The sequence below is a fragment of the Acomys russatus genome, chromosome 19 (genome assembly GCF_903995435.1).
Source record: "Acomys russatus chromosome 19, mAcoRus1.1, whole genome shotgun sequence".
Classification (NCBI taxonomy): Eukaryota; Metazoa; Chordata; class Mammalia; order Rodentia; family Muridae; genus Acomys; species Acomys russatus.
In genome coordinates, this window is record NC_067155.1 from 52,186,517 (window position 1) to 52,205,125 (window position 18,609).

Below are 18,609 nucleotides of genomic sequence, written 5' to 3' on the forward strand. Positions count from 1 at the left end.
GCTTAGCCAGGCCACCAATTTTGCCGTGAGTGACCATAGTGCTCATCAGGACCTCAGGTACAGGGAAGACAAGACTGGCAGCATTGATCATGCCAGGGGAAGGCCCACCATGTGCAACCAGACTCCTCTGTCTCTTAGAGCCCCGAAGGGCAAGCTACAGAGCCCAATCTCGCTTGTGTCTTTTTGTTAGTATCTCAGGGTATCATAACGAAGTACCAGAAATTGGGTGACTTCCAATACTCAGAATTTATTTCACACAGTCAGAAGCCCAAATGCTGTGTGAGCTGTGCTGGTCCTGAAGCTTCAGGGAGAATCTGGTCCAGGCATCCTAGCTGCTGCTGCTGGCTGGGCCTTGCAGACTCATGGCTACATTGTGTCTTGTTAGTACATGGATTGCTTTTTTTTTTTTTTTTCTTTTTTTTTTTTTTTTAAATTGGATTCTTCTAGCTGAGGTTTTGCAGGCCTTTAATCCCAGCACTCGGGAGGCAGAGGCAGGTGGATCTCTGAGTTCCAGGACAGCCTGGTCTACAAAAAAAATTAAATAAATAATTAATTACATTCTTCTTTAATTGTTTTAAACTTTATTTATTGTGTATGCATTCCACGGCAATGCTGTGGAGGTCAGAGAACAACTTATAGAAATGGATTCTTGTCCTGAGGATCAGACGTGGGTCATCAGTTCTTTTGCAAATCCCTGCAAGCTTTTGCAGCGCAAAAGCTAGTTTTATTTTATTTTTTTTTTGGCAATGTTAGGGGTTAAGCCTAAGATCCTCATGCATGCTAGGCTTGTGTTCTGCCGTTAGGATAAGACCAAACCCTCTGTCTGTTTTCGTATAAGGACTAAATACAGTCACACTTGTTGAGGACAGCCCCTACTTCTCTGTGACCTCACCTTAGCTAGTTGTATCTTCCAAGACCCTATGTCCAGGCAGCTCTTCTGAGAAGGACATGAGCTCGGGGTGACGCTGCTCGACTTGGGTTGCATGAGCAGGAGCGGTCATCCTTGCGCAGCTGTTCATGGGTGCTTAAGTAGGGACATCTCTCCTGACCCAGGTGTAAGGTGGGATGTTTTCAGGAGCTCCCCCCTTCCCTCTTCCACCGCTCTGAGGCTAGCATGATGGCCGCCCTCAGACACGGGAGTCATGGCTCTTGGGTGTTCTCCTCCTTTCTGCTCCTGGCCTCAGTCTGAGCTGGCTGGAGCCCACAGTCCTTTCGGTTTGTAATTATCTCCACTGTTTCCCAGCCGAGAAAATTGTAGACAAGAAGCATGCCTCGGGGGAGGGCCTGTGAGACTGGACTCCAACCCAGAGGCCGTCACTCTCTCCTCTTTGCCCAATTCTCTGCGTCACCTCCTGCAGGAAACCCTCCGTCACGAGCGTTATTTGTGTGTAGAGTCCTCACTGTGCCCTGCGCACGGTGCATCGACTCACAGGGGCTAGCTGGCTGTCCCCATGGGGTGCAGGCGTGCGCGCGCGCGTGTGGACCTGCTGCGGCTCTCTGTGCTCTTCTCTTCCGTGGGCAGGAGCTCTGCCCAGGACTTGTTACAGCCTCATAAACATAAAAGATGACTAAATATTAGGTGACCCACTAAATGAAGAAGAAGAAGAAGAAGAAGAAGAAGAAGAAGAAGAAGAAGAAGAAGAAGAAGAAGAAGAAGAAGGAACCAAAAGCATGAAGATGATTTGGGTGACAGCAAAGCAATTGATGGAGTTTAAGTTTTTCACTCTGAAACACAGAAACTGAGGGGCAGGTGAAGCCTCCTGCATGATAGCGTCGCCCGTCAGTTCTCACTCCCCCTTAGGAACTAGCCAAACACTCTCATGAAAATTATAAGGCAGGCCTGAAGAGCAGCTGCTCCCGGGCATTGCAGTAAGACAGGCAGGGTCGCAGGGTGCAGCTAGAGACGTGGAATGTCCCTCAAACATCTAGATCAAGCAATAGAATAGTCTGGAACAGAGGGACACATATACCTGTTAGAAAACAGGTTTTTAAAATTAATTAAAAATCGGTGTTCTGAACGGATATGCTTGTCTTAGGTTTGTAATGTAGATAAATGGTAGCCAGACAATATGGTGTCCAGTCAGAAGATAAGGTAACAGCTGCTGTTCCAACGTGTCAGCGGAAACTGGTTGGCGAAGTTAGTGGGGAAGAGACCTCTGACACCTGTTTGCTTGGATGTCAGGAGATGAGGCCCCATTTTCCAGTTAATAAGAGTGGCATTGAGGCAACTGCGTCACTGGGACCCAGGATTTGCAGACAGAGGGACAGGGATGTGCGGGGTGTATGGCAGAGTGCTCCAGATCTCCCAATGGAGTTGTTCTGATGAGTCTCCCAGAATGTTCCAGAACATGTTTGTGCACCATTAAGTCATCATTACAGAAGCCAGATGTCCACTGTGTCAGTTCTGGATGATGAATGGAATTCCGAGAAAGATGAACCACGCTCCATCCCAGAGTGGGTCTCAGAATGTCCAGACAGCAGAGCTCAGCTACTGCCACGGCATCATCTGTGCAAGAGCACCCTGCCAGCCAGCCCGCCCATCACATTTCTTAACCATTTTCCTGATCTTTCTCAAAAGCGAGTCTTGCCCATCTTTTACGTAGTAGGGACCACTGGAGGTATTTCAGCTGATGGCTGAATCATGTGACTGAAGGGACCTATGGGATGGTAAGTAATGTTCCCTCATCGTAAGCTAGCCTATTCTCTGAGACCACAGATGAGTGATGAGCTCCCAGACTAAAGCCACCAGGACTCCACACTTCCTTTCTCCGTGGCCTTGCCCCTCCCTAGCTCTCTCCTTTGGTCTTGTGATTCCTCACTTCTACCTTTTTTCATCAGAGGAGGTTTCTATGTCACCTCAGGGGGCTAGTATGAGTGTCGTAGGACTGAGTCCTGTGCCATGCCTTTTCTCAAAGGCCTTTCGATGATTGGCTGGTCAGCCTGGTAGGGCTGCCGCCGTCTGCTTGGCAGGAGGTGGAGGTGAATATGTAGAAATTCCCTGTCCAGGCATTCAGCGATCCCGGGTGAGGCCCTGTAATTGAGTCAGCTCACAGGGCGGTTTAGTGGGGTTTGTTTTTGTTTGGGGGTTTGTTTTGTTTTTGGATCCTTGGAGGAGGTTTGCAGAATTGGTTCATAATGTTCCGGAAAATGTATTTTAAAGATAGTTGAACCACTCATTATTTTCCTTGCATTTTGTGCTCCCTTTTCCCATTACCTCACCTTCCTTGCCGTTCTCCTTCCTTGGTGAGAGCCAGGGGGTTGAGACAGGCTTTCCTGAAGCTCAGGCTGGCCTCAGACTTGTTGTGTGGTCTAGCCTGGTCCTCAGCTCTTGGTCCTCCTGCCTCCACCTCCCAACTTCTGGGAATATAGGTATAACCATTAAAAAACAAACAAACAATGTAAAAGTCTATTAATTGCACTGTGAGTGGCATGTGTCACCCTTAATGTCCTGTATCTTGGCCGTGCCTCAGAATCCATCCCAGTTTTGTAACCTTGCCTTCTCTGACAACGTAAGATTTAGAGAGTTTTCTAGTATCCAAAGAATATGCTTTTTCCAGTGTTTTTTTTTTCTTTGCTATTCATTAATCGTTTGCTCACTCATTCATTTTTTAAAAAACATATGGCAAAACATTGAAAAAGTTGTGCGTGGCATATGACTCTAAATATAAATTTGATAATGTCTGTGATTTATGGAACTAAAACATATACATTATAGGAACAATAAAATGAGAAAACCTGATGTTGTTTTCCCTAAAATTTTTTGGGTAAACAATGCATTTTATACTTGATAGCAACTTGATAAGACTCCATGTGCAAACGCCAGACTTCTTAACACCCTTGTCTTCAGTGTCTCAGTTTTCCTCTCCAGAGACAATGATGGACAATAGCTTTGCTTGTGTGTATGTGTATAGATGTTTATGTGTATGTCTGTGTCTGTGTTTACAAGTATGTATTTGTGTTCATGTTTATGAGCATGTGTTTGTGTGTGTTTATGTATAAGTGTGTGTGTGTGTAGTTGTAAATGCTTGCTGAATGTATAGATGTGTGTATGCATGTTTATGTGTGTATATCTGTGCTTGCATGTTTGACTGTGTTTACATATTGTCTGTGTGTCTGTATATGTATGTTTATGTGTGAATATGTGTTCTTCCCAGGATATTCTCTGCATATGTCAATGTGTATTGTCTTAAAGGACAGAAACAGCTGCCTACTCTCATGCACTGAATGTTGAGCGCTACCCAAGTGTAAGTTGCCAAGAGAGCCTCCTATTGCTTCACTTAGCCTTGCCAGATTCCTCAGGTGATCAGCTGTGCGTTCTGCAGATGGGCCCTACTGGAGCAAGTGTTGGTGGAGTTCAGGGCGGTACCACAAGATGGGAAGTGAGGGTTCCGGCTTACGCAGCTCTCATGCAGGCACCCTGTCAGCTGTGAAGCACAGTTCCCGAGGCTGCACGGCCAAGTTGGTGGTGGCAGGGTGGGGGCGGGGGTTCCTTCTGCTTGGGACTTTTGTGACTAGATTGCTTCCACAAAAGTAGTGTCAGCCTGCATTGCAACAGAGGGCATGTGAATATGAGAGGTTTAGTTTTAGACCTCAAAACTCTAGGTGAAGAAAGAGGTTTTCAGTAAAATGAAAATCTGAGACAAGCCCTGGCTGAGGGGCTTGTCCACTCAGGAGGCAGGCTGCAGCCCGCAGGCAAAAGCTGCCCTGTGCATTGGGCCTATGTGTTCACAGCAGAGGGGGCCTTTATGTTCAGGGGTCTTGTCTTCAGACTATCCTGAAAACTTCCTTCCTCATCGGAGGCAGGGAAGGGGAGGCCTTGCCCCTCCTCTGTCCATTTGTGTGTCACAGGGTATCTAGGAAACAACTGGAGCTCTCTGGGTCCCCAGTGTTCTAGACTGATAAAAGTTTTCTTTCAGGAAAACATTTAGGAGGAGCCCATATGGACCTAGAAGGACCTTCAACAAGCTTGGGGTTGCACAGACCTGTAAAATTGAAGTTAATCTTCCAAATAAGGGCATTGTAAAGTGCTGCCGTTCACGAGAGTTACCAGGGGTTGTTGGGGCTGGGAGTGGATGGTTCGTGTATGTTTAATGAGGACAGAGTTCAGTTTGGAGGATGAGACGCTGGAGATGGAGGGTGGCAGCAGCAATGCTTGCACAACATGATGAGTGAGCTTAGTGCCACTGCACCGTACGCTTGAGAACGGTCAGCGCGGCAACGTTCCATCTGTACAACTGCGCACGAAAGCCACAGCTCACTGTGCCTTCCTCTTGTGTGCGAAGGGACAGGAAGAAGGAAAAGAGGTCATCCTAAAGAGAGGGTACCGAGTGCTCTCTGCTTGGCCAGCCCTGGGAATCGCTTATTCCCTGGGGTCTACTTTTGAGCTGTAGAGGAGTCAGTGATACCAGAGTCAAAGAAGGTGCCCCAAAAACTGAGTGGCTGGGCCAGCTGGGCCCCCATGCACCCTAACAGGGAGACCTGTTCTACTGTTTGTAGGTATGGCTCCTGACAACCGATGCTCTCGGTGACCTAGCCGTGGTCCTCCTCACGGTTTTCCCAGTGGCTCAGACAACATCTGTAAAAAGAGCATTTGCCTAGCTCTTCTCCATGCAGGTGGCAGAGCAGGTGTCTACTTAGAACCTCACAGATGCTTTCCCCTCTGCTGGGCTCAGGGCTCCGAGCTGCAAGGAGAAGCTTCGTGGAGACATGTTGGCCCCTCACAGCTGCCCGCCCCGCTGAGGTGCTAGGTCTGTCAGCGAAGGCCCTTCCCCATGCTGTACTTGTTCTCAGGGGACACTGCCGTCAAGCCGCAGTGCTGCAATGGACGGTCAGGGATTGTGTCAGATGTGGATGGGGCTCTGCTACCTCTGGCCAAGGGCTCTGACTTTGGTCATGCTCTTCTGCCCATAGGGGAGGTTTGTGGACCTCGCCCACTGCAAAGCCAAAAGCAAAGGGAAGACCAGTGACCTTCCATGGGGTGTTTTTGACACAGAGAGGCCCTGGTTTGAGTTAGCTCATCCTAGCACCCAGGAAATAGAGAACAATATGGCCACTTTATGGCCAAAACAGATCCCAGGAAGCTGGTATCATTCGAGTCCACACAGCATGGGGACTCAGAGCTGTCAGGCCAGAGCACATTTGTTTTCTGGCCTCACAACATTCCTGTCCGAGTGTTTGCTTCTTTATATTTTGAGACAGGTTGTTGCTCTGTTCCAGGCTGGCCTGGAGCTCACTATCTCAGACTGGCCTTGAACTTGCAATCTTGCCTCAGCCTCTGGAGTGCTGGGAATACAGGTGTGAGCCACCATGCCTGGGGCTTATTTTATGATATTCCATTAAGACCATTATTACTTCTGGCTGTTTTGAGATGACGGGCAGAACCAGTCCCCGGAGAAGATCATTCTCTGTTCCCTTCAAATAGGGATTTATTTATTTATTTATTTATTTATTTATTTATTTATTTTTGCTTTTTTTTTTTTGTTTTGCTCTGTTTGAGACACTGTCTCACTAAGTAGCTTAGGCTGGCCGGGAACTCACTGTGCAGCCCTGGCTGCCCTTGACCTCTGCTCTGTCTCAGCCTCCCAAGTGCTGCTGGGACTGCAGGGAGATACCATTGCATCTAGCGTGTGTGTGTGTGTGTGTGTGTGTGTGTGTGTGTGTGTGTGTGTGTGTGTGTGTGTGTGTGTGACTTGAAGTTGTTGGCAGAACAAGTTTTGCTTTGGGCTCACGTGTGAAAAAGCACGGCCAGGCTTCCCCTGCTGATACGCCCCAGGGAAGCCCATGCCAGTGCCTGAAGTAAACCCCAGCTGGCCATGCAGCGCATAGCCGAGCAGCTCTCCTTGACTCACCAGCTGTCAGGGAGGCAACATGACTTGCCACATTGACCGGGCAATGTGATCAGCTCTGACACAGCCTCCTCACGTGGGTGGCAAGCATGTGCTCCTCATTAAGAAAATTGCTACTTTAGAACAGGCTCTGAAAAGAACTCTTTTGCCTTTACTAAAATTAAGAAAATAATAATAAAACAACCCACCCAACACCCTAAACTTAAAAAGAAGAAGAAGAACAAAAAGTTGACGTCAACCCAGGAAGGGGAAAAAAAAAAATCTCTATACAGGCCCAGTTTGGAGTTAGAACTTGGCAGGGGCATAGGCAGAGCAAAGGCATCCCCTGAGCGAGGCTGATGCTACCATCCTCCACCGGCCGCAGCTGTGAAGCCTGAGCCATGTTATAAAGTGACAGTGCAGTCAGAAGCTGCCGTCAGGATAGACAGCTGGACTGATGTGCTGCTCTGAGAATTCCCAGCTATCGCTGCAGTCCTTCTGCTGCCTGGCCACGTCAAACCGCATCTGGAACACTTGACGGCTGACGAGGCCCTCAGCTGGGGCTCGACTGTCATGGCTGCTGAGTTCAGTTGCATCAGGGGTGGAAGCCCTTCCTGGGGCCCTGCTCCCAGGCTGCAGGTGGCTGAGGCTGCCCATGGGCATGAGCCACAGAGATACAAGGAGGAGATGGCCCTTCCGGTTCTCCATGGCAGAGAGAGTGGTGGGCTGCCGTTCCAGTCTCTGTGCTCCGGCCTCCAGCAGTGTTCATGGAAGGGCCCTGTGTTTGACAGTACTTAACACATCCAGGAGGCAGTTGGCCCAAACAGCCCATCCATGGTGTGGTATGTAACTATTTCCCGTCATCGCCACAGTGCTGCCCTGTTGACACTAGCAAGTAACTGTGAGGAGCTCCTGACAGCCAGTCAGGTCACAGCAGGGCTGCGAAGCCACCCCTGTCACCCTAGTGGCTCAGGCAAGCATCTCCTCTATTCCTCCCCAGATACCCAGGCCCTAAAAGGCACCATGTTCTCCTCAGCTCTTCACCAACACAAGGTTTGCTTCTATGAGCCACTGCTTTCCAGGCTGCTGGAGCTCTGTGGCCCAACTCCTCTCCATCCCTGTTTTGTTTACCAGGAAGCGCACAGCTAAGCTTTTCTCTTCGTTCACTTGATTGCAGATTGCCCTCAGCTCGGGATCTTGGTACAGACGTTCCTTTCCCTGTTTGTTTTCATCTCATGTAGAGAACATATCCTGTAAGTGTTTTGGAGCCAGGTGGTAGTGAAGTTCGTGAACAAAGGTCCTAGCATGTGCTCTTAGTAGGATTACCAAGTGTCCAGTTGTTCCATGTCGGATCTCTCTGGTTATTAGCAACAGTCAACCTCCCAGGCTTAGTTGCTTTTCACAGTAAAGACTGTGTGTGTGTGTGTGTGTGTAGAGAGAGGGAGAGAACCGACTATGTGGCTTAGACTGCCCTCAAATTGTGTGTGTGTGTGTGCGTGTGTGTAGAAGGAGAGAGGGAGAGAACCGACTTTGTGGCTTAGACTGCCCTCAAATTGTGTGTGTGTGTGTGTGTGTGTCTGTGTGTGTGTGTGCGTGTGTGTAGAAGGAGAGAGGGAGAGAACCGACTTTGTGGCTTAGACTGCCCTCAAATTGTGTGTGTGTGTGTGTGTAGAAGGAGAGAGGGAGAGAACCGACTTTGTGGCTTAGACTGCCCTCAAATTCTCCATCCTCTTACTTCAGCCTCTCCCATGCCAGCAGCACTGCAGGCATTTGTCCCCACACCTAGCTTTATTGTCACTCCCGCTTTTCATCGAACTGGATCTGGTTTCCGTGCGGGGAAGTAGGGACCTGCGGTTCTTTCATGTTGTTCTGCCATCCCCTGGGGTGCCATTGGAGTTCTCCCCGGAGTTGTCTGTCAGTCAGCTGGATGGTTAGTTGGGGTTGGAAGGGAGAGCGTGCCGTACTGAGCATGCTCTAATCCCAGGGTCTCACCTGGGGTCGGCTTTGGGTTTGGATCAGGCACCCACACTTCCTTCCATCAGAGCTGTAGCACTGTGGTATGTTGGAGCTGAGTGGAGGTCACACTCACACTCAGGAGATGAGGAAAACCTGAGGCTCAGGCAGAGCTGACTGACAGAGACTCTCCAGTGGGGACTCTGGTCTCAGCCCCACACTAAGGAATCCCATCAGTGTCACTCTCTGCCCATATTCAAGTCCCCACACTGGACAGTGCAACACATGACTACAAAAAGCTGGAGCTAGTCAGCGGACAGCTTAGCCTGGTTGTTCCACCGAGTCCCTAGAGAAGCTCAGTGCAGCTGCGGGACCTCAGCACCCACCCACCCCGCTGGGATGCCGAGCGTGGAAAGTCAGGCTCTTCCCAAGCCTCGCTGGAGCACAGGCTCCTCTTAGTGACTCACATGTTCTGAAGTGGACAAAAGGTCCTCCCTAGTCTCCCATTAGGAACAGAAGGTTCTGAAAACCCCTCAGCTACCCCAGTTGTCTGTTGCTGCCCAACAGTGACCCCAAACGCTCGTGTTCCATCTCTCGTGTGTTTGCTTTCAACATAGCAATTTGGGCAGGACCTGGCGATTGGCAACATCTCTGCTCACTGGTGTCAGCTACAATAGCTTGACTTGGGCTAGAAGCCCCACTTCCGAGCCAGCCCAACTCCTGTGACAGAGAGACTGGTGCTAGGGCTTGGCAGCCTGGGCCAGGCCTCTTCTCCCAGTTCAGTGACCTCCAGGGAACTGGCTGCTGCTTCCCCCAGGCCACAAACTCAGAAGCATCCAGGCCACAGCTGCCTCTTCTGCTCCCTCCTTCTTTTCTTATTTTTTCCACTGTAAATACACACACACACATGCATGCACACACACACACACACACACACACACACACACGCGCGCGCACGCGCGCACACACACACCATGCAGCTGAGCACCTAACTACTCTAAAGTGTGCAACACAGTGATATTAAAGTATATCTTTATTGTTGGGCACCCAGTCCCCGCGTGGAACAGTCTCACGTGGAACTGACTCTCGTTCTTCACATCTGTCTCCCTGTTTCCCTGGTCTCCTTTTTTCACCCTCTACCCCACCCCCCAATTCCACTTTCCATCTCTAGCAGCCTGACCACCTGGCTGTCTCATACGATGGATGATGTTTGCCCTCTTGTGATCAACTTAACTCACTTGGCAGAGTATCTTCAGGTACTGCAGGGTGCATCTGAACTCCCCTCCTATCTACAGTGGATGTTCACTGCACCGATGACCACATTTTCTTATCTGGACCTCTTTCCTTGGACATTGGGACTCCTCCTACCTTCTGGCTGTTGGATCGAGTGCTGCCACAAATTTAGGTGACACACACCTGTTTGCATATCTGCCTGCAGTTTTTAGCCAAGCTTCCCAAGGCGAAGGTTCAAACCCTGCGCAGGGTCACTTCCAACCCACTCTGTTGGTTACAACAGGTCAAAGGACCATTCAAAAGAAGGGGACACCACAAGGTCCTGGCTTCTTGAGGGCCATCAAAATAGCAGTGTCATAACCACTCTGGAAAGGTCTTCGCAGACCCGTTTAAGAGCTGGCACTGATGGCTAATGCCTCTGGAGCACACAGATTCCCCTGGGTAGGCTCTCTAAGAGAGGGTCCTGGTGGATCAGCTCAGGCTATCCCTCAGTTCTCCTTACAGTGGTTCCCCCTAGAGAAGGCCACAGTCTCCCACTGGCACTGTTTTGTGTTGCTGAAGGCTGGGCCTCTATTACATAATCTGTTATTCTGTGCTGCACCAGGCCCCGGTTACTTGTCAGAAGTTTCTAAAAGCCAGCTGAATCAGCTCCAGGCAACTGGGGGTGCTGCCTCTCCCTCATAGTATTAGTCACTCTGTACTTAGCTAAATTTAACTTTTTATCATCCAAATGATATTTTTGTGGGCTTGGGATTTTACATAATGGTACCAACTGCTGCAGGCTAAGAATTTCTCTTTTTTTCTTTCTTTCTTTCTTTTTTTTTCTGTGCATTCGTGTGTGTGTGTGTGTGTGTGTGTGTGTGTGTGTGTGTGTGTGTGTGTGTGTGTGTGTGTACGTTTTCTCCCCCATGCACTCTTGCACTCTCAAGGAAACAGTGCTGGGTCCCTCTTTCCTGGCTCTGCCTTCCTGGCTCCCGATACCATGCTCAGCACGCACTGTCCACCAGTTGGGAGAAGAGCTCCTCATGGCTTCCCAACGGCCCCACTCATGTTTCCGCTTGTGTTTGAGGGCTCTCCACTCAGAAGGTCTTGAGAGTCCCCACTGTCTGCAGCACACTGGGCCTGAGAAAGAGCAGCTCGGCTCCTGAGCAGCATGGTGGGTGAGTGCGTCCAGAAGACAGAGCTGTGAGAGCCAAGCAGTGAGATGCTCAGCCAAGCTGCCCAGACAAGGGTCCCAGAGGCAGGCGCTTCCTGGTCTCGGCTGGTGCAGGGACGACACAGTGCACAGTGGAAGGCCTGGAAAACACAGAGAGGCGTGGCACGCCGGCACTCAGGAGGCAGAAGCAGGATGATCTCTGTGAATTAGTGGCTAAGCCTCATCTACATAGTGAGTTCAAAGCTAGCCAGGGTCACAGAGGGAGACCCTGTCTCAATGTGGGGGAAATTAGAGCTGGAATGGTCTGTGGGGAACTGGGCATACAGCTAGGGAGCTGGGTGTACAGCTCAGCTGCCTGACTATCTGAGCCCTCTGCCCAGAAGTGGCTGTCACATCAGGGTCTGGTGTGTGTCCGTAAGTCTACAAGGAAGTGAAGCTAGCAGCAGTACACGCCCAGCAAGGCGCTAAATGGTTGCCCTCACAGACTCATTCTTGTGGGTGTATGAGGTCTGTGCTAGTGTTCATTTTCTCAGATAAGAAAGCTAAGTCCCAGAGAGTCACAGCAGCTCACCTGAGGCCTCAGAGCCCATCTGTCTACAGGACTCCCCGCCTCCCACCCCCACCCTACCCCATCCCCTGTTTCTAGGCTAGGTGCAGCTCCAAATAGAGTACCCACATGGAACTCATCCTCTGCCCTGTGTACTTACTATCCCTGCCTGATTTCGTCACCCTGTTCCTCCCAGGCACTGTGTTTACAGCAAAGCAGGGTGGTATAGAGGCAGCCTGGTTCTGCAGGGGCAAGAGAAGAACTCACATCACCCAGTAACCAGTTTATCTGTTGAGTCTTGATATCTTTCTAAATGGAAATTTATTCATTCCTTGGTGTAAGCGAAGTGACTGGCACTGGCCTGGGGATATAGCCTATGGTGAGCGCCTGCCTCCCATGCCTGAGGCTCTAGATTTAATGCCCAGTGGAGCAACAAACAAACTAAATTATATATTTACCTAAAGATTAAGAAAGACTGGAACCATGTCCACGCAAAACCTGTCCCCACATGTTCACAGCAGCTTCTCCATAATTGCCAGCACCATCCAGATGTCAAAGGGCAGATGCACAGAGGAGCAAAACTTCAATGAAGTGTTCTCTTCATTCAGTGGAATGTTGCTCAGCTATAAGATGGAACGAATAAGCTGGGAATATGGTTCAGAGGCAGAGAGCCTGCCTGGCATTTGTGAGGCTTTGGGTACAGTCACGGACACTGCAAGAAATTACATTAAAAATTAAGACATTAAAAAAAAAAAAGAAGAAGAAGACTAGCATACTGCCACATGCTGTGGTCTCTGAAAACATGACCCTGGAAAAAGAAGCCAGCCGTGCAAGGACTGCCGCGTACTGTATGACTCCCCTGATGTGAAATGTCTAAAATAGGCAAATCTACACAGACAGAAGGCAAATTAGCGGTCCCCAGGGGCTGGGAGGGAGGGAGAATGAGAAGTGACTCTCATGGGTACTGGGTTCCTCTGAAGGGTGACAAAAATGCTGCAGATTAAGACAGCATGATAGCTGTACAACCCTGTGAACAGACCAATAGACACTGATGAACAAAAAAAGACAAGCTTTGTGACAGCGTAGGGTATATGTAAGTTTTTAAGAATCAGTGGCCCTGCTTCCCCATGGCATTCCAAGGCCCTGGACAGTTTGTTTGGAGCCACCTGCCGTGTATGCCGTCCTCTCTACCCATTCTGCCAGCCACCTGCCTCAATCTCCATGTCAACGGGGGTGGAGACAGCAGTGCTGGCTTCAGTCTCACTACCCACTCGTAGTTGCTTCCAGCCGGGGCCAGCTTGAGGCATGAGGACGTCTGGGCAAGGGAGCTACTTGGCGCGTCATCAAACCGGTATTCTCGAAGTGTTTGTTTGACATTCATTTAGTGAGGATGAAACTGATGTTCTGTTGATGGAAACCGTATAGAGAAACAGATTCGCTTGCCTGTTCCCTTCTACTGACCGAGACTGCATCAGGGCTCGGAAAACTTCTGAGGAAAGCAATTTCTCCAACTCTGGCCATTCTTGTCTCTCAGGTGGGATTGGTTTGGTTTTCCGTTTTCTCTGCTCTGCAGTTGTCCACGTCTTCCAAGGGCATTCTGGAGGAGATTTAAGTGTAATACTTTTGGGAGCGATATGTTTTCTTCTTGCTCCTAGGGATGGTGTTTGAATGTAGACCTGGGGTCCATGCAACAGATGTCAGCTAGAGGGATGCTTAGCTTCTCCCTGTGTATGTTTCAGGTCTCTAAAGGGAGTTTGGGTTGACCAGTGACATAGTTTTGTTTCATTCTAACAGGGCTCTGTGTACCTATCCTGAGCTCTGTTCCATAGGTGATTGTCTGTGAAGCCTGCCACTTAACCTGGTACTACAGGCATCTCAGATCTCCAGTGGATTCGGTCACACAGCACCCCTCTTTCCTTTCACCCACGGGGAAGCTAGTCACGTACAATAGAGAGACTTGACTGAGAAAGCTGGCTCACCACTGACAGGCGTGTTATCATGGCAAACCCTCAGCATTCCCCACAGTTCCCCTTACCTCGAATGTGGGGACACTAAATGATGACCTCATAGCTGTTGAGAAGTGTGGTGGGGAAAGCCAGGACTCAGGATGGTATGGTTGCGTGGAACTTGGTGAGCTGTGGTACCAGGGGCATGTAGGGTGAACTGGGCAGCCTGAGCAGCTGCCTGCACTGGGCTGTGGGGAATTTGGCATGTCTGCTGGCTCAGGGGTCAGGAAAGTATGAGGATGTGTGCGTGAACACAAGGGTCAGAGGCAGGACTGCCAAGGAGCCTGTGTCTCTGAAGGCCAGCCCCCAAAAGTTGCTTGCTCCCTTACCTACACCCTAGGGCGTAGGATGGGTAGTGTGGGCGGTGTGTGAAGAGCCGCCGTTCCCTGCAGCCACACCTCCCACTACTGTGCATCACTAGCTCTCTGCACATCCCCATGCCCTCTTTTTTCCCCCCTCTGGCTCTTGCTGGCTGTGCTGCTCACTGGCAGTTGACCACTCTGTCACCCTGATCCACCATTAAACACCCCTTGGGTTCTACGCTTACCCCTGTCAAGACTGCTCACCTTTGCACCCAGAATTGGTGCCTGCCTTACTAGTCCTGGTGCCTGGCCTCAGCCTTTGAGGTAGGACTGTCCTGGACTTGGTCATTGGTTCCTAGAATATTCCAGTATCTGTAGCCTGCTGGAGACCTGCAGGGGAGGTCATTGGAGGGCCTCCTAGATAGCTGCCTGCTCCCAAGGTATAGGTACAAGCACGGTGGAGTGGGCTCCTCGATGTGTCTGACTTGTGTTGTGGACCTGGGCATGTCTCAGTTCCTGTGGCAGCCCCAGGTTGAGCAACGGCTTCTTTGGTATCTATAGCTATTCTGTTGTCTGTGAGGCCAGTTGTAACTGGGAATCCCTGAAAGTCCAATTCTTTATCTTTCTTATTTATTTGTTGTTCAGTTGGTTGGTTTTTCAGGACATGGTTTCTCTGTGTAGCATTGGCTATTCTGGAGCTTACTCTGTAGACCAGGCTGGCCTTGAACTCACAGAGATCCTCCTGCCTCTGTTTCCAGGGTGCTGGGATTAAAGGCGTACGCCACCATCAGCTGACCCAATTCTCTATCATTTTTATCTTGTTTTGTGAGCTCAGCTCTGGCCTGTGGGTCCTCAGCAGAAGTGGGCATCTGCTCCTACTACATCTGGATGAAGGGAGCAGGAGGCTTCCTGGCAAGGCTGGAGGCGGCCTGCATCTTCCAACCAAATGTCCAGCCAAGTTCTCTGGCTCCTTCCTGCTTTGCCTAGTTTTCCAGATGTTCCTTCCCCACCCCCACTCCAAGACCTGCTGTCCTCTAATCCTAACAGGGTCCTGAGTGAAGCCCTTAGGCTGGAAGCCAGTAGTCCTGTTATTTATAAGCAGCTGTGTGGGGTTATGAGCCCCACTCCCGTGCACCCTTCTTAGCTGGCCAGTGTGGAGGTATAGCATCCCTGAAGGCATCCCTCAGGCTTTGTGAAATGGATACCTCCCTGGCACACACACTACTTTGGCCTTCCTGCTCCCCTAAGGCTTTGGGTCTGATATTGCCCAGGCTGAGGCTGGCTCTGCCTTTCCCCTGTTGATTGGCATAGAGATGAGGAGCTCCCGCGGCTCACCTCCTCTACCTTTGGGTTTCTCCCTGCAGGATGCTGGCACATGTGTCCTGGTCCCTGACTCCCTTCTGCGGCCACACTGGTAATTCTTCCTCTTGTGGTGGAGACATCAACAGAGCTGCTCAGATCCACAGGTAAAGACCGGGTGTGCAGAGGCCCCACCTTCCCCGCCCAGCCTGTAAAGCTTGTGGGTGGGCTATGGAGCTTTTGCCGTTTCTTTCTCCCCCTAAAAAGCCTTTCTGATTGCTGTGGTAGACAGCGATCTATTGATTAAGTGAAACTATCTTCACCGATTGGAAAGGTGCTTCGTCTCTGGTAGCAGCGGTTGCTCCCTGACGAACAGAACACACCGTGCGAGTTCTTTGTTATTTGTTCTCAAGGCTCAGTCTGGGCCCTCCGCTCCACGTGACGGACATGGGACCAGGTAGGAAGGAGTTTTGACTTGAAGGTGGCTTCTTCCTGCCTGGGGAGTCCTGCCTGGGACCCCAATGACCCTATGGCCTCTGTGGAGAGCCAAGACTGGGCTGCTTGCTCACCCTGTTGCCCACAAGCTGCATCAGTGACCCAGAAACCGGCCTCCACATTGTTTTCTCAGGCTTTGTCCCTCTGAGCCCCCTCAGTGTCTCCTCTGGCCTACTCTGGCCTCTAGTGGATAGGTCAGGTGGTGAAGTGACTCCCTTGTCCCTAACTTCCCACAGACTCTACTTGTTGAACACTGATCAGAAGGCTTGAACTTTGGGATTGCAGCGGCTGCACATTCCTTCTGGGGAAGAAAGCTGGGAGGGGGAAGGCTAACCGGCCCCAACCTCTGCTGAGGCCACTGGACATCACCTCACCTGAGGGAGCTGACGCCTCAGCTGTTACACTCATTCGCATGACTGGACAGCAGCAGGCTTGAGATCTGTTCTAACTCCTGACCCGGAGCCCACAGCCCAGCTTTCCTAACTTGATGCCGGGGCCTTTGGGTCCAGCCCTGACTTGCTCTTGATTCTTTTCCTCTGGGCCCTTTCCTCCCTGGGAAACTCCCAGGGCCCAGCCTCTTGCTTCTGCTTGCAGGCTGGCACCAAGGGCTGTTCTTTTCTCTAATTGCTCGTTTCCTTCACTTGCCAAGAAAAGGCCTCCAAGTGCTAAGGCGAGAGTGTGCTATGTTTTGTGTTTGGTTTTGTTTTGTTTTACTTTGCTTTCCAAGGTGTCTCTGCACAGGAAGGGCTATGGGAATAGTGACATCGGAGCACTCAGCCCCAACTCATGGCTTCTGTGGTCAGGGCTGAGCCCTGTAGTTGACCATGAGCTAGTAGAGGTGGCCTCCAACGTGAGGCAGGGCCCTCAGAGAACTTTGCCTCACTGGACCTGAACATTGATGTCATCTCTTGGTACTCAGATGGACCCTCCCCTGCTTTGGCTTGGGGCCTCTACTTCCTGTTTCCTTTCTCACAGGAAGGGGCTGTTTCCTGCTTAGCAGCTGCTGTCAGTGAGTTTGCAGAGGTGATGGCCTCACAGCCCGCCTTACCCAGGGTCCTCAGTGATTTCCCTGCACCACTTGTATATCCTGCGAGCATTTATCAAGTACTTGATGTACGTTAGGTGTATTGTGCGTGCTGTGCCAGCATGTAAACGCAGAAGGGGTGGGGCTACTACTCCATGTGCCAGGGACGAAGCTGTGAACAAAAGAGGCAAAAGCCCCCATGTGAGCAGCTTGCATCCTGGTGCGTTCTGTGCTGTGCTGGTGTTCTGAAGTCTCCTCTACCCATTCTGCCAACTTCCCTCCTGAGCCCATTTCAAGTACTTCCTTATAAGCCCCCAACCCATGCTACCCCATTCTACCTTTTCATATTATCCCAACACACTGCCGAATGATATTGTCCTGATAATATTATCGTCACAACAAGCTCTGAAACATTTGTGTTTCTTTGTGCCCTCAGTCTGCGGGCCTTTTCGTGGGTGAGGCTTTGTACCTCCCTTATTCCCTCAGCCTGTCCCGCAAACCCAGATCTGGAATACAACAGGCCTGAATGGGGCGATTACATTTGCTCACTGTGGACCTCTGAGCTGCCTGGGGAGTTTGTAGTCACATGGTGGGCACAGCAGTCTGAGCAGATAGCAAGTCTCTGGGTGGGGAGCAGCCCTGTCAGGGGTGACCGAGAACAGGAGTGCTCCCCCTGTCTTCCTCTGCCAGGGTAAGGAAGGAAAGGGCCCAGCAAAGAGTTTATTTTTAGAGAAACCTCTTGTTCCAAAGGAACGCCAAGCTTCTTTCTTCCAAAAGGGTGGTGGGCTGGAGGGCTAGGCAGGACAACTGGTTTGTTTCTCAACAGCCTGGCATCTTCTGCGTTTACCTGGCCCCGAGGTAGGGCATTACAGAGAGTCTGCCCCAAAGAGGGTCCTGGATGAGGAGAGCATTTGCCCTCAGCAAGTTGAACATGCTTCATTCTGAGTGACAGAGTAGAGCCTTAGCCTTGGCTGCACTTAGGTGTCCTTGAGGCAGGAGTGCAGCAAGGAGGGTCTTCCGGCACAGGCCGTCTTGGCTTCCTTCCTACATCCTGGTGTAAGCTCATGCTTGGAGGGGTACTTCCTGCCATTGTCTCCCTGACCGGCCTCAGCAAGGTCACTGTCTCCTCCAGAGGAAAAGGGCCTGGCTAGGGCCTCAGAGTGCAGCAGTAATGGACGCAGACTCATACCTTGCTTGAACCTAAGCTGAAGCCAGGGCCATGGTTGTGTTCCCTGGGCAGCTGAACCTCTGCACTCATCGATGTTTGTGGGCAGCCTGTGCCCAGGGAGAAGAGCTGGCCACTTTATTCCCTTGGGTCTGTGCCACATCACATCCCAGAACAGGAGAAGAGAAAATGGAAAGCACTAAGTGACATAATGACATGGAATAAAGACACCACCCTGAGGTTCCTGAGGGCTAAAAGCTTGTCCTCAGCTCCGTGCTTTTCCCTGCAGTGCTGGTGGAAAAACTGGGTGAGATTTGATGGCCAAGCCATGCTGGGGCCAGCTCTGCACTTTGCTCCTGCTGGCTTGTCCTGTCTGTAATCTTGTGGTCTGATGGGCCACTCTGACTCACATCCAGCAGTATATAGTACACAGACTTAGGCCACAAGCCTTCCAGGACTCACTTTCTCTGCCTGCAGGCCTCCCCTCTCCTGGCATGCACTCCCCGAGGACAGTCCTTTTCATTCTCCTTGGGTCCTAGCCGCCTGGGCAGAGCGCTGCTTCCTGCAGATGTGTTTTATGCCTAGCAAGGCGGCACAACCTGGCT

General features: G+C 50.8%; 1 protein-coding gene across 9 annotated transcripts in view; it reads left to right on the top strand.

Annotated features, from left to right (window-relative positions):
* The window catches only part of Pitpnm2 (phosphatidylinositol transfer protein membrane associated 2), a 129,689-nt gene that overhangs the window by 16,421 nt on the left and 94,659 nt on the right, over positions 1-18,609 (top strand). For all 9 annotated transcript variants that reach the window (XM_051161452.1, XM_051161459.1, XM_051161458.1 and 6 more), the window contains exon 2: positions 15,386-15,487. The gene's annotated coding sequence lies outside the window, so the exon portion shown is untranslated. The remainder of the gene's footprint in view (positions 1-15,385; positions 15,488-18,609) is intronic.